This window comes from Chlamydotis macqueenii, chromosome 4 (assembly GCF_036417535.1).
Source record: "Chlamydotis macqueenii isolate bChlMac1 chromosome 4, bChlMac1.mat, whole genome shotgun sequence".
Classification (NCBI taxonomy): domain Eukaryota; kingdom Metazoa; phylum Chordata; class Aves; order Otidiformes; family Otididae; genus Chlamydotis; species Chlamydotis macqueenii.
The window spans coordinates 75276894-75287067 of NC_141559.1; the positions used below are offsets into that span (position 1 = coordinate 75276894).

General features: G+C 46.7%; 1 long non-coding RNA gene across 1 annotated transcript; it reads right to left on the minus strand.

Moving 5' to 3' along the window:
* Positions 1-4431: 4431 nt before the first annotated feature.
* On the minus strand, positions 4432-9250 carry LOC147601029 (uncharacterized). The gene is made up of 4 exons (XR_015258480.1): positions 9147-9250; positions 8914-9066; positions 6210-7276; positions 4432-5550 (listed from the first exon to the last, which is right to left on the minus strand). It is a non-coding gene; the product is annotated as an uncharacterized LOC147601029 (long non-coding RNA).
* Between the last annotated feature and the right edge of the window lie 924 nt (positions 9251-10174).

Consider the following 10174-nt stretch of genomic DNA (forward strand, 5'->3'; position numbering starts at 1 on the left):
CGCGCACAAAGCATTATCCTTCCTGCAGGGGATCTCAGCAGTGAAATGGCCTCAGTCGCTAGCCCCGGCCGAGTAGATGTGGCAACAGGCTGGGCTGTGGGGGTTTTAGTTTCCCACCTTTGCTGTTCCTGCTTTAGTGGGTGATCTGGGGGTACCTGATTTCCCTTCCAGGTGGTGCCTGGAAGCAGCAACAGATTTGGGAGGGAAAGCTCTTAGGTGTCACTTGTCCTCTCAGTTTGAAGAACAGTAACTTGATACTTCAGTAAAGTACCAGTCCCAAATAACCCTCTACTATTGAACCGGCCTCAAGGCTGGACAGCAGGAAACCCAGTGGTGTGATGGATCTGTCGCTGCCCTCAGAAGTGACCCATGTGGATCCCACCAGGGAATGGACATTGCGCAGGAAGGGAAATCTCTGAAACGCAGCTGCTCTGGGAGATTAGAGAACGACCCGAGGAAGTGTTCTGAGGAAAGCCTAGAAAAGCAGGAGCAGTGGGAACTCTGTGGGGGTGAGATCCTGGGGATGGGGCAAAGGGAGGGGAAGGGAGTGGTGCAAGATGACCCCATGCAGATGTGCACCCCTGCAAAGGAGACCCAAACCAGGGCTACTCACGGTACGACGTGGCTGTAAGCAGCAGTTCCCCAGGAGCAGGGGAGAACCGCACTGACCCCGGGCACTGCTGTAAGAGTGCTGCCTGGTGACGTGGCCACTTTGCGAAGCGTTGGCAAGCCAGCAGACCCCATCCCAAGCATGGAGACACAGACTCTGCCCTCCTGAGCACGCTGCATGGGATGTGATCTGACCATCACAGGACACATTCAGTTGTGGGTAGGTGCCGGCTGCAACGGCAGCCCCAGCTCAGCGTTTCTCTGCTTTGGGGCAGGTCACTGTGCTACCTGATTTGTCTGTTTTTATCATTTTCATGGGTTCTGCACATATTTTCACCGTGATGTGCTTTGCTAATGCAGTCACATGTAAAAAGCAGTCAGGATATACTACATAAAAACAGGAAAGATCTTTAATCTTAGGGTCATGAGAATGACACTTGACCTAACAAAGCTACTTGTCCAGTTGCTTTATTTCTAATGTACTCGTTTTTTCTTCAGTGCTGACAGTGCTTCAAGCTTCTGGATCTCAGCTGTGTCTCCGGCTATGAAGTTTTTAACAAGAGATGGGTCAAGGTAGGTCTTGAGAGGACCACACTGAACTAACAAATGATACCATTCCAGAAGAGATCAGGCCTTGCTCTTGTTCTTTTCCTGTCTATTTCTTCTTTTGTCTTGAAATATGTCCAAGAGTCTCTTAAACAAATCGATATTTTTTGGTTCATTGCTCAATTTTCTTCAGCTACTCAATATTTATTCCCTTATTGGGTGAAATAATTGGAATAATGTAAATTGATCTAAATAACAGTCACAAATTAAATGATGCTCTAAGTACTTTATAATAAACAGAGCAAGGCAAATACATGCATTTTAACACCTGCATTCATTGTATAAGCAGAATCGAGAGGCTGAAGACCAGAAGGAATGTGAAAAGTTGCAATGACCCTAAATCTCAGGTAATGCAGTTTGAGCTTTGCCATTGGAAAACTGTTGCACATGCATGCTGCGCTTTAAAGATGACACTGATGACCCTGCAAGAGCACTCAAAAGATCAACTTCCCAAAATTACGTGGTAAAGTCTGTGATCAAAATATATCACTTCAGAGCATGGCTATAAGGCACAGACATCACTTATGGAAGTCTCCAAACAGAGGGTGAACTCTCCCATGGTGTGTAGCCTTTACGAATGTTTCCACCTCTGGTTTACAGGATGGGATCACCCTCGCACAGGGCTGCTCACCCCACTTTGGCAGTGGACCAAGCCAGCTCGCATTTGGCAGGAACAGAGAATGGGTATGGGAGAGGACTAACATCTACACCATGCTCTGCTGCCTCTAGCTGCCCTGTCTCACCAAACTGCCCTGTCTCACCAAACAATGCCACTTTGCAGCATCAGACCGCATGGAGCTTTTATAACGTTGCATTGCAGGCGAGGAGCAGAAAACCCTTGTTTCAAACTCCTGCGTTATCGGAAAGCTTCTAGACTTTCTCAGGCATTCATGGCAAACCCACAATCTGTTCGATTGAGTGAGAATGCCTTGCAGCGGGATCGGGTTTTATCCAGCACCAGGTACCCTGATAACCCTCTCTAATCAGTCGCCAATCTCTGCTCGGTGAAAGCACTCCCTGCGGTATTTTTACTGAAGCTATTTTTAAATGACAGTGTGATGTTTTGTTTTCTTTTGCTCGTTTGTCAATGGAAGAACTGGCTGTGCTGTGGGTCTGCTCTAACAAGAAACTTCCAGCTATTTTTCAGGCCATTCCAGCTGGAATGGAGGCAAGGCTGGAGAAAGTGCTGGCTGCGGGCAGAATGAGCCCTCCGGGGAGCAGCAACCCTGCGAACCTCTGCCTGTCAGGGTCCCCTGTGTCCGGCTGTGGGAAAAGCCTTCTAGGTTTCTTCTGACTCTAGCGTTGACACCACTTTGGGCTGGTTTTCACAATTCAAGTTGTTTAGCTGAGCTGCTACTTGCATGAATGTTGGGGTTTTGTTTTGTTTTCACTTGAATTGCACTGGATTTTCAAGGAGTTATATTTTTATGTTTAGGTTCTGAATGGGCTCAAAGTATGAGCATCTAAAAATTGAAAATTAAAACCTGAAAAGTCCAAACAGTGTCACTGCGTGGACAATTCACGTTTCATCTCATCAAACAGCTTTCCCAAATGGAGACACAACGGGTTCCACCTCTTCATCCAAGCTGCTGGACATCGCTGCATGTTCCACAACGGGCTTTATATTTCTTTTCTCTCAATAATGTATTGCAGAGTGACACTAGCCACTTTCCATCCCCTGGGAGTTTCTTCTGGATGAAGGAAATACAAAATGCCTGCTGGAGCTTTGCTGATTCCCAAGCTCTCTACCCTTATGCGCCACTGGATGACAGTCATCCCACAGTTTTACAGCAAGATTTTCTAGCCCATCAAATTCAGACACGAATGGCCCACAGTAGATAAAACCCTACTGAGAAATATGGATTGTCTCTGTGTATGCAGCTATCAGGTATAAAACATGCCTAATTAAATCCTGGAAAATTACATTCTCTGGTTTTAAGTCCTCTGTTTGTACATGGGCCCAAGATTTTTGGTTTTCCGCCTCTGAGTAGTGCCAGGATTCATTCCACCACCTTCTCTTACATATAATATGTACAACACTGTCTCCCTACAGAGCTAATCCCATAGACTTCAGCAAGATTACTGCTCAGGCAGCTCAAATACGCTTCTGTCTAAGAAATGGCGTTGGACCCAGTCCCACGAGAGGTGCCAGTCCCTGGGGTTAGTCCTAGGAGCGGAACAAGATCTTTACTAAACTTTTCTGCCTTGACCCACCAGTTCCAGCAGCTGGAGCAAGAGGGAGAATTGCATCCCTGCTTAGCCTCAGCTCTGCCAATTCCCACCAGTTATCAAGGCTGTTTTTTTCACTGCAGAATCCAGTAGAACTGGATTGACATCAACACGCATATTTTCTCATTGAGAATCTCACTGATCATCTAAAATCTCTTAAATTTTCTAGTTTCTAATCCAAAAGCCGTTGGGAAGACCAGATATAGTTTGATGGGCTGGATTTTAAAGGTATGTTGGACCCTAATAATTTCTGCTGCCTTTGGTTAAGATTCCTCAGGCAATAATAATGGAAGCTGTAAAAATATGTCCCTTATTCACCATGGCCTTACGTCAGGAGTTTACTGCTCTAATCATTAACTACCCTGCTGCATTATCTATGAAAATTGCTCTGTAATATTTATGAAATGTGACCTTTGTTAATTCAATGTTACAAAGTGTTGGATCCATTCTGTTTGCAAGTGGAACAGATTTCCAAATCACTCTGCAATTAGTACAGTTTGATCTAACCAGCCTAGCTCTGCATGGGGTAGCCTTCCACTGAAACAGCAGGATGGCTGTCAGAGATGAAATGTATTTTCCATACGGCTGAAAGTAAGGCTGTAACACCTGCTTGCACTACATCATCTTTGGCAAAGGTAATTGCTGAATGAGTATTCCCAATAAGGGAAAACAGTAACCAGACTTAGAAAGCTTTATGTTATGCAAAATACCTCAATTAGAAAAAAAAAAATGGGTGGCAAAAAATCTTTGCTATGTGTAATATAATAAGGAGAAATCAAAAGGAAACAGGACAATCTCAGGCTGAAAAAGGTAATAATAGCAATTCCACAATAGATACAGATAAAGCAATTGCAAGTGACAGCAGGAAGATTCAGGAGCCCTGTGGAGCTGGGATTCTTTGGCGTGTCATTATCCAAGGCCACCGTTAGAGGGAATGGTAAGGTCCCTCCCTGCCTGAAAAGCCCATCTTCTGGATCGACCTAATGCTACCATGGACCTCTGATTCTCACAGCCATACGGGACAACCTGTACCACTCCAGCGCATGTTGTGTTTTGGAGGAACGACGTTTCACTGGAGCAACAAACGTGCCGGACGAGCATCGCGCAGTGCAGCCACGTGGCACCGTTCCGTGGCAGGGCACTGGGAGTGTGCAGCATCCCTAGCATTCACATCATATTTTTCCATCCCCAGAGCACTTTGTGGTCAGTGTCAGCACTCTGTCTTCAGTACAGGGGAACCAACGCTCGCTCCGACTGGGACTGCCTTGTGTCACACACAATGTTGAGAACAAACTGAGTGTTTTCCTATCCCTGCATTAGTCCCCTGAGCTTGTCCACTAGTGATGGACAAAATTAGAGTTTGGTTTGATGAGCCACGTTAATCTCTGATGAAATTTCTACGTAGAATCGTAAAAGATACCCATTTGGCCCCGTGTCGATCTGTTTTATTTTTCTCTAGCGTGACCTTCCTGTGCTTTCCTTTGCAGGAAACAAACATCCTCTTGGATAAAGCAGGGACTGGAAAGCCACAGACACCATCCGCACGCTCTGCTCCCTGCGTGGGAACAGAGATGGAGGCTGGGCCAGAGCTGGGACAGGATGGGCGGCAGCTCCTCACCCAGGACAAACTGGTGCAGCTACCCCGCAGACAGCACAGCCAGGGATGCTTCTCAGGAGGAAGGTGGTCAGGTCCTCATGATGGTCCTGCCTTTCAAACTAGTATTTTAGCACTTTTTTCCCCTGTATGAAATGGAAACCATATGAACCTTCAGGACCGGAGCAGTTTGAGGTGAAGGCAGCAGCACAGGCTGCAGAGAGAAAGTCCTGCCCATGCTCTGCTGCCAGAGTCAATCCTCCATGGTTCAGGATTTGGTCCTAAAATTCAAAGCTGCCTGCAAGCCCGGCCAAGAGTGCCTGATGAACCTTCCTGCTCCCTGTGACCTCGATGATGTGCTGGAGAACAAAGGAGCTGCTGAGGAAACGAACGCGATTTGTGCCTGTGAATGACATGAATTTCTTGGCATCTGGCCGAAAATTGTGGCACTCGTTCCCAGAACTCACCAGAATTGGGGAATCCTCCTTCCTTCACGTCACTCCACTGTCCCCCTGGGGAAAGGAAAAAATACAGACATCTGAGCAAGGAAAGAGCAAGAGAGAAGCTAGAGACACGTACAGGCTGTTGTGATATGGGAAGTGGGGAAAAAAATTGGCTCCCTAAGTACCGGCACCGTGAGCTGCAGCATTGCCTGCTGGCAGCAGCGCTGAGGGACCCTCTGACAGGCTCCGCTTGCCACCAGCACACCCCACCCAGCAGGTGCATTTCTTTGGATGCCTTTCTCATTTCTCAAACCTGTTACCAAATGCAGGAAAATGTGGAAGGAGTTAAATCATGCGCTGTGAACTAACTGGCAAGAAGAAGATTTGAGAGCGAGCATGTGAAACCAGGGAAAAGGGGAAGGAGCAGCTGCTCTGACAGGATGAGCTCAGCCCCTCCAGGTGTCCCAGGAACACAAACACGTGCCCTGCCAGCCACGGAGAAGGCAGCGGGACGGGCAGCAACTGCGGAACTCAGAAATGGGGCAGCAATGGCACAGGCATAGCTGCCCTTCAGATTCTTCCTGGGGCATTTGTTGCAGTTGCATGTGCCTGCACTGGTGCAGACTGGGTGAAGGCCTGGGGGATCTGGTTACCCCACAGCTCTGAGACAGGCACAGATCTGGGGAATGAGGGAGGCTGAGGGAGAAGTGATTTGGGCAAAAATGTACCTAGAAATCCCCAGGCTGCTGCTGCAGAGCAGTGCCAGAGCCAGGTTCCTCCCCGCTGAAGTGAGCAAGTTCCTCTCTGCAGCAACCCATCGCAATGTTTTCTGTGTTCAGGATCACAAATTGCTCCATCACACAAAAGATTTTCCTGCTACTGTGTCCTTCCTCAAAGATGAGACACTCTCTACGATGCGCTGCTGTCCTCTTCTAGCAAACACACAGCGTAAGTGTGCTGTGAGTGCACCGCGCATCTTCATAATGTCTGAGATCCCAACATCTGCGGTGTGAAATCCACATTTGGTTTCAGGTTTCTTTGCCTTTTTTTTTCAACCACGTCAGCATTTTTGAGCTTCTGAAGGTTCAGGAGTTCCTACTTTTTTTTTTTGCATAATTAGGAAATTGAGAGCTGTGGTTTATCCGCTTGTTTCCTGTGAAACACAAAGGGCCTGAGAGACTGGGGGGGTGTGCGTGCGCATGTGTGTGCAAGGTGGAAGGGTAGATAAGGCTGCCTAGAGATACAAGGGTGAGTCTGCAGTATCATGAGGGACATTTTCCCTGGGTCTCACTGGCATAAAGAGAAGATCGCAGCCACACGTGTCTGTGACTTCTAGGAAATACCCCTCACACCCAAGGTGATGTGCTGCAGCTTGCTGTCACTGTGGCTCTCAGGCTGTGGCTCAATGGCCACGGCAGTCCTCCTCTCTTGCAAGTGGGCACTGCAGTTCTTGCCAAGCACCCTCACTTCCTCACCGACGTCCGTGACGTTTTCTGCTGTTCAAACCCTTTTCTACATCGCAATGTTTGCCACAGAAGTGTTTTGTTGACCAGGAGGCTGTGACAAGGAAGGGGCACAGTGGGTGTGAGGGATGGTCCATCCATGAAGATGCAGACAGCACTGATGGCGAGGCTGGTGCTCCCCATCCAAGCTGTCCCTTCCCATCTGGCCCTGCCCTGCCGCTGGGCTGGGATTGCCGGGCTGGGGAAACGGAGAGCAGGCACAAGGCATACCGTCATTCTGCAGCACTCATGTCTAAAACCAGCTTCTCAGCTGCCAGGAGAAGGTGACGTTTCTGTAAGAAAATGTTTTCAGCTGAATACATCATAAAAGTAATAAGAGATATTTCAAGATGTAAACAGTAGCTTTTTTCCTCTAGCAAAAAGAAAAAAAATCACAATTACAGCCTTTGTGTGTCACGTAGCTGTTTACTAACATGTAACATAACTCTAGGGATCAAAAGTGAGGGAAAGAAACCGGATTAAAGGAAATGCAGGGTTTTTTTAACCTAAAGTGTTCTCCATAAAACCATTACGCTGAGAGGATGACTAATGTAACCAGTGTGTGTTTTGAAGCGTGTCATGAACACGTTTTATGCTTTCTGAACACACAAAGAGAAACCCCAGGAGAGAATTAATTTACAAATCTGATTAAGCACAGTGCCTAAATGGTAAAAAGCATCATACAATAAATAGTAGACTCCACAAGTAAGCAAAGCTTTAAAAAAATAAAGCAAACATACTCTACAAAGAGCCCAGCTGTGTGCATTTTGGGTGGTTTAATGTGTTTGATTAGATGTCAAAGGTACAGACAATTAAAGCAGAGGTTGTGCTGAGGTATTACTTCTGACCTCTTTTTCATTAAGCCATCACACTGCCTGTCTGGCGTAAAGCATAGATCTTAATTTGGGAAGCAAAGGCAAGCCTATAAATAAAGGAGTGAGTCGTAAGACGGGTTTTCTACCTGATGTCAAGACAGACTTAAAGTGTGGTCCTTGGCCAGTCACAGTGGAATCAGTTGAGGTGGCCTAAGAACTTGCCATCTCCGGGGGGTTTTGTTCCCCACCAGGCACAACCTATTCCCCCACCACTGACCCACACAGTAGGGCCAAAGCATCCCAGCACCAACTCTTCCCCCTTGGGTGCAAGACCTGCCCTTCTTTGCAGAAGGCTGTGACAAGCTCCTGCTCCAGCCTCTTTTGGTAGAGGTCACAGCTGAGTCTCAACAAAAGTTCTCTTTTGTACGGGTTGTGCCAGCCTTCGTTCATCCGTATTTATAGAGTAGTTTATTATCGCATTTCAGGAGTGAGCAGTACTATTGCTCACCCGTCGGAGTTTACCTCCCTTCAGGGACTTTCTGAGTTCACGGGAGTTTGGATGTTAATTACAACCCCTTGTAGCTGTACATCAGGAGAGTCTTCAAAGTCCAGACAGATGTTTATTAGAAGTTAAAGCTTTAAGTCTCACCAGTGCACCTCTGAATAGTAAAGCTATCTTTTTCTATACGGGAGTATCCTTCTACTCATCTTCTCACGCCCTGGGATAACTGACAATATACATAACACTTAAACCACCCTCTTCATTTCATTCAAAACCAGAGAGGTGACAGAGTGACTCGGCATGCCTTAGACTTTCCCATGTGAGTGGTGAGACGCTCTGTCTGAGTGCTGTTGTTGCAGTCATCTGACATGGGTCCACCTTCCACCATCCTTAGCACATCTAAATGGGAGACAAAAGTGAAGATTCATCCCTGCATTACACTGGTCCCAGTGAAGAGAAGGAGGACCATTTTGTGGTGAAAGCCCTGCAATGGACTCAAGGTATCCAAGCTACTACAGGTATCTCACTACCTCTAGTAATGAGATCTGGAGATTTCTCTGTTTTCTACTTCCCTCTGCATAGGGAAGATTTATTCATAACAACTTTCTCATACCTTCGTCTGTTTTCTCTGTGTTGACTGTAAGGTCTTCACATTAAAAAAAGCGCTCTCACTGTGTGTAGATCATTCAGACCAGCGGGACCTTGGTCTCCTGTAGATACCAAGAAGCCAGCTACAATGACAAAGAGCTGAAGAGCTGCCAGTGTCCTGACCAGTTAGAAAAAGAATCCATTAAGTAATGCCCTGAAACTTCTTTTTTGTGAGCTGGTAAACATATGCTCACTTACACAATGCAGACACTGTCAGCGAAGCAGGAAGTCGTGTCCTCAGCATCAAATCTCTCTGCCATAACTGCAGGGAGTCCAACACCTTGGACATGGCTCAGGCGGAGAAGCTGTGTCATGCGAAAGGAGAGGAACGGAACCAGCGTGAAACCATCGGCAACAAAGGAAGGAGAACAAAAATGGGACAGACGGGATGATCAGAGACACAGAGCCAAGTACAAGGCAAAAAAAAAATAGACCTGTGGAAAGCTGGAAGGAAAACAAATAAACCAAGTAAGTTAAATTCTCCATCCCACTCCCCAGTTTCTTCCACCTCACTTGCACCTTATTACTGAATTTTGCTCCCGGTGCTAAAATTGATGCATCAACACAAAGGATGTGGCACCCCACATGACACCTGCATGGTAAACACCTGCCTGAGGATGACAATTGCCCTCTGTAATTTTTGCATTTTGCGGACAGCACATTTAGCAAACACAGTGCTCTGCGGGTCCCATAAGGCTGGGTCCTAACCGCTATGTGCTACAGCATCTCAGATTCTGGACCCCAAACAGACAGAACAGACTAAGTGATTTTTTGTATTTGTGGTTTTGTTGTTTGTTTGTTTTTTTTTTTGCATGCAAGGTTACTTTCACCACGTTGTGCCTTTTGGACCTGCTGTCACAGAAGCATTTTGGGGTTGTTGAGCTAAGATCTTCCCTTTCCTGGAATTCAGTGCCTGAAGCAAAGCACCAAAACCAACACCCCACTTGAAAGTTTAGCTGGGCAGAATTACAGGGAAGCACCACATACGATCATTGTTGGCCAGGCCTATGCAGCCTCCCACCCGCAATCCCCGAAAAAAAAGTATTCATTACATCAATTCCATCCACACAGAGATAGTTAGAGTCTGCCAACACTTACATACTCATTAGCATGATTGATTTTCCATTATCTAATTAATTCCTGCAGATTTCACATTTTCACGTTACCTGCTCTGCCATTGGTTCAAGAACACCAAATAATGGCCCATCACCACAAGGTGACGGCAC